Below are 6,346 nucleotides of genomic sequence, written 5' to 3' on the forward strand. Positions count from 1 at the left end.
ACGCCACTTTTCTACTTGAGCCGTACCTTTGACACTAAGTAAGAAGAAGTCATAGTGGTATTATGTGTATTACGTGACATGATATCATCCACAAGGGGACCAATGTAATTGAAAACGGCTATTAAAAGGGTATAAAGTGGGTTTTCACTTTTTCAGTTTAGTTATCGACAAACAATATTTTCCAATCAATGACCCAAAGGAAAGTTCAAACATATCTCTACATTTTTATATAGAAGCATGGGGATCTTGCATTATATAGTGCTGAATAAAATTGATAGTATTACCATTGACAGACAAATTTAGGCAGCTAGAACGTGGGTCATCAACTGCAGAGTCTCTCTCATCAACGAATTCTTGAACCCAATGACAAACGGTGTTATATGAACAAACAAATTTTCCGCAAACACTGCAAATTTTCCTTCACCAGTTTTGGCGATTCACCCAGTTTACAGCGCATAAAACTGTAGAAGTAAAAGTGGAGATTTTCTTTTGTGAACTAGTCTTATTCCTCCACAGTGCAAAATATTCTTTGTTTGTGACTTCCTAAAATGATTAAATAGTGATGTCATATGAAACTCCAATGGTTGGTTTGAGAATAGACATGTTATAGATAGTTTGTTTTGGAAAAGGGTTTTACAGTGCTCACAACTGCATTAGCATGTTATATCTCTGCTGTTATAGAATAGTTATAATTATGTGTATTGCTTTTATAACTAAAGTCAATATATCTCAGTTGTAGATGGGAACTTCCATTACTTTTTTATCTACCCTCGAATTAATTTTAACTTAGTGAGACTGCCATTTTAAATGAGCAAACACAAGAACCAAAATAATTAGGGAACTAATTTTTCCCACAATTTTTCTACAGTTCACTTTATCTATTTTATGTTTGGTTGGAAATTTGCCAAAAATGAATTAAACTGTCTGTTTTGTGCCATTTTTATGATATTTTGTACCGATATTGGTTCTTGACTTGTCCTTACTTTGTTTGACAAAGAACACTGCACTCAAAATTGACAATCTTGGAGAATAAAGGCTCTTTTTCTCTGCTCTGTTGTTTCTTATATTCTTGTGTATTTATTAAGGTACATTAATTGTTTTCTTAAAGTCCTTAAAAAAAAATAATTTGAGATCATATAAATTGAGGTTCTCTTGGATTTTTGCAGCACAAGTTACAAAGTTTATGCGGCTACTAGTACAACAAAAAACAAGATATTTTACACCTCTACTGACTTGTATCTGAAAATTTTGCTTGCTGGTCATGAGCATGTATAGGATGTTTCTGTATGTTCAGAATTTTTTCTTATTTTGCAGTTTCAGAGTGCAGTTGAAATTGTTTTGGACGTATATCAGGATTGAGGATGCTTTTTTTCTGAATTTTAACAATTTGATGGGTTCCAATTATTTATCTGACGTTTCCACTGCAGATGTATACAAATGTGGAGACGCGAACACTGTACAGCTAATAAAATAAAGATAGTTTTTTTTCCTATGGTGAAATACCATTGAAGCTTCATTGAATTGTGCAAAAAAATTACATTGAACTGTGCGTAGTATCCGAAGCAAACTATAATATAGAGACAGTGTGCAAGGAAACTAAACCATTATTTATCTGGAAAGTTAGGTGGACAATAATCTTTGGCATTTCCTAGCATAAAGCATAAAAAATAAAAGGTATCTGGTCTTAAAGAACTTTCAAAGCTTATTGTTTAGGGAGATATATTTGGCATTTAAAGCAATATCACCTACGTACAGTGCACTTATAAAGCTATACAACCGAAATTTAAAGTGATATATCACACCTTTAGAAATATGATTGCGATTAAAACCTATACATGTAGATAGTACACATATGGAACCTTCGTGGTCTAAGAGGAATGGTGTTTCTCATTCAATAGGTCCCGGGTTTGACAGCGTCTGAAAAAAGTTATTCTCTGAAATTCTCTCCTTTCACCTACTTTCCTGTTCTCTAGACATGTTTTGTCATCTGCTTTCATCCCCACTCACTTTCTCTCCCCCCCCCCCTCCCCCGTCCCCAACCCCTGCCTTCCTGGCTTCTTTCTCCTTTATCTTTATTCAGGATCTATGAATTGCTACTGCTTCTCCGGGCTCCTTTTTTACTGCGGTCTTTCAACCACACCCCTGATCTCAAGGTAGGTAAGATCGAACACCTGGCTATCTCGGATAAGGGCGAAACATTACGGGAGACCCAAGTGCAAGTTGCCAACGAGATCCCTTGGTGGTCCTACTATCGATAAGAGTAGGCTTCGGCTGCCACACGTGGAAAGTTCAAAATCAGTTCGCCACTAAAACTGAAAATACTCTAGTCCGTAGGCTATAAACATATTGAACACATTCGACATCAGAATGTGGCTGCCTGAAGGCAAGGGGGCTACTTGGTAGGAAAAACGACCATGTGCGTAAAAATCAGTTGTACTGCAGGTTGAAGAACCAGCAGTCGACTACCACAGAAATCTAGCCAGGCAACTTCTGCCCCCACCCCCTCACCTCCTTTGCCCCCTCCTCTGGGCTCCTGGGTCTTTCTGCAGCCTTTTTACTGCTACTCCTTGGCTCTTTCTTACTGCTGTCTTTCAGCCACACCCCTGATCTTCTGGTAGGAAAGATTTACACCTAGCCTTCTCGGAAAAGGGCGAAAAATCTCGGAGGGCCCACGTGCAAGTTGCGCATGCTAAAGATCCTTTGGAGGTCTAAAATATATAACAGTAGGCTTCGGCCGCCACCCGGGCAAAATTCAAAATTTTCTACAAACTGAAACTGTTAGGTGCGACTTTATGCAGTTGCGAGTGACGTAAAACACTTACCAAAAAAAATAAAATATATACTTACATACAATATACTTATAATATATATCCGACATATTGAGATATCTATGGGGGCTCTTGTGGCCTACAGGATAAGGTGTTCGCCTCTCATTCAAAGGGCCCGGGTTCGAATCCGGGTAGCGACCGAAAATTGCTTTAGTCTCCTCTTTCTGCCGCCACCCCCTCACCTCCTTTGCCCCCTCCTCTGGGCTCATGACTCTTTCTGCAGCCTTTCTGCTGCTCCTCCGTGGCTCCTTCTTACTGCTGTATTTCAGCCACACCCCTGATCTTCTGGTAAGAAAGATCTGCACCTAGCCTTCTCGGACAAGGCGAAAAATCTCGGAGTGTGCAAGTTGCGCACGCTAAAAGTCCTTTGGTGGTCAAAAATCGATAAGAGTAGGCTTCGGTCGCCATCATGGCAAAAATCAAAAATTTCCAACCAATTGAAAGTGTTTTGTTTGTCCCGCGCGCTCATATGACCTTATGCAGTTGCGAGCGAACAACATTTACCAAAAACAAACCAAGCAAATAAAAAAAAAAAAAGAAACATCTATCACTCTTTACAACTTCTTAAAATATAGCCATATTCTGTTGTTGTGTATTTAACAACACATTATAATACTGACATTGCCTCATAACATCAAGGTAGATGGTAGTTATTCAAATTCAGTGCTTCAGGTGCTGACCATTTTCCCCAAACAAGCTCCAGTAAACCACTTGAAATTTTGAATAACCTTGTGGCAATCAAGACTTGTGGGGTGTGGGCGTATCTTTCTGGGAAAAAAAATCATGAACGTAATAACATCTTTTCCTCCCCAAACTTTTCCTAAACTTTTTCAGCACTGTGAGATGTCTGTCTGAAGTAACGGTCGTGGTTTCCTTCCTACATTGCTTTATGACTGAAGTCAATATCGTAGCCGTTAGATGGCAGCTTTCATTACTTTCGGATCCCCCACCGTAGAATCCGACTGAAGCCGTGCAAATATGCCGCATGAAGCGGTATAATATTTTATATTTCGCTCACCGCTGTGTGCCCTCGTTCTCGAGCTCACCACTGCATGTTTCGAAGAATGGACTAGCACACACACACACAAACACACACACACACACACACACACACACACACACACACACACACACACACGTACGCGCGCACATACAGAAGACGCATACACACTCACACACACGCTGTCTATCTATCTATCTACCTATCTATCTATCTATCTATCTATCTATCTATCTATCTATCTATCTATCTATCTATCTATCTATCTATCTATCTATCTATCTATCTATCTATCTATGTGAAATAATGATAATTATCATTATTTGTGAAATAATTATTATTATTATTATAATAACAGTAACAATAACAAAAACAATACTAGATGCAGTTCTAATAATGATACATGTTACATGCATAATAACGTCTGTTGTGAGGTAGGCTTGGAGTTCAAGAGGTTTCATATGGTTTGATTTGGCTTTCTTTGAGCTGTTTTGGTATGTTGACGGGTAATGCGCCCCTGATCCCCAATGATCTGTGCAAGACTCGCAGACTTCCGTGTGTGTCAATGGCCATACCTGTAAACATGTTGTTCGAGTCTGCAGCAGAGGTTAAACCCGTAATGCACAATAGGTTTTTGCTAGGTGAAAACTTTAGCACCTGCCGCTGGCAATGACTAATACTAATAAGAAGCGTGTTACGATTTTAATTAGTCTTGTGTAACCGACTTGGCTGTAATTGCTAATGACAAGTTGGCCCAAACTGAAAAGAAATTATTTTGGCTTGATGGCAATTGCATTCATTTTTTGTGTGTATAGCTTCAATATCAAAGGGGCAACACACCTACTGACTACGACGAAGGAAAACGTCCGTCGAAATTCGTTTATATTTAATAAAGTATGATGCATTTTTTCATTGTCTAATGACGCCACAGCACGCCAGTCTCACTCTTTCATTTGGACCAAGTCGATCAAGGATATTAGACACCGACAGAAGCTGTTCAAGAACGAAAGTAATCAGGCATGATAGATTAAATCTGTCGAAATTCTATTTGTCATTTGTAGGCAATAAACAAACGCCATTGACCACGCGCGTCACAGACAAGACAAGTCGTATGTTCTGCTTATGTCTCAACTTTTCCATTGAAAGAACAAGCGTGAAAGATAATTAATCTATCTTCTGCGTTTGTCGCGGCGCGGCCGCGATTTGGCATATTTATTTCAAAAACCCACCGCCAGGAATACAAAATCGACCCCCCCCCCCCTACACACAACGGGGTGAATACAAAATGGAAAAAACCGAACCTCTTTACCTTTAGAAAAATTTATTTTCACTTCCGCTTCACTTCGTCTCTTTCTCACTTGTTGACACCACGTTGATTTGTTATTTTCATTTGAAGAATATAAAAGTACATTGCATACCATTTATCATTTATATTGCTGTTTCTCTTTTATTATTCCCTCTTTGTTGTATTTGAATTTGTTGGTGTGTTAATTTCTTTTTCTTTTTATTGTTCTGATATGTTGTTTTTCTATTATTATTTTTCTTTTGGTTGGTGTTCATGCAGCGTAATGTCTTTTAAAAAAATTTGATGTCGTTCCTATCCTTTCAAAAATTACCTATGTGTTATGTTAGAGCGTGTCTCCGCCAAAACCGTATACGGACACCGGTAGACCCCTAGTGTGTGATTCCATAATTTACATGTAATATCCTGTACTTTAAAAAAAAAAAAAATTGAATTACACGCGTTTAGGGGTAAAGCAGCATAACTTCGGATAGGTGGACACACGCCCTTATTTGTTAATTTTTTGTGATTGTTTATTTACTGTTCTGATTTTGCTAATACTATGTTCCTCACTATACCTACACCACTAGTGCCTATCAATGTTCGAACTGTCGTGTGATGTGCTCAAGAATGTCGATGCCATTGCAGTAGACTGTGGCAATCTTGAGAAATTGAGGCTAGGGCATCAAAGCATTTTCTGAGCTTTATAACTGTTGAAATAAAACTGAGGTAGTGCCGAAACAGCACTCTCATCTCGTTGATTAGACGCTAGCATCAGCATCAGCAAATGTCATTGAAGGAGGCGGTTATGATGCTGAAACAAAAGAATGAATTGACTGTAGGGATTGACCTAAAATTTCGGTCTGTCTGTTTGTTTATAAATATTTGGTGTAGAACAAAATAAGACAGTAAAGAGAACATTGACCAATAATGAGTTTCTCAGATAAGGAGACCTGGCGATAATATTGAGAGCTTTCGTTTTCAGTTCTCGTCTCGTAGTTGCAAGAACTTTTAAAAAAGATAACCGTGCTATCAACTTTCCTTATCTCTTTATCTGTTTAAAATGCATACATGATGTAAAATACGCTTGCAAATAGCTTGAATAAAAGAATGAATCTGGTTCTTGGCCAAAGACATAACACGCACACACGCGCGCGCACACACTCATACACACACACACACACACACACACACACACAGACACACACACACACACACACACAGACGAGAGAGAGA

Source organism: Aplysia californica, unplaced genomic scaffold (assembly GCF_000002075.1).
Source record: "Aplysia californica isolate F4 #8 unplaced genomic scaffold, AplCal3.0 scaffold00088, whole genome shotgun sequence".
NCBI classification, from domain to species: domain Eukaryota; kingdom Metazoa; phylum Mollusca; class Gastropoda; order Aplysiida; family Aplysiidae; genus Aplysia; species Aplysia californica.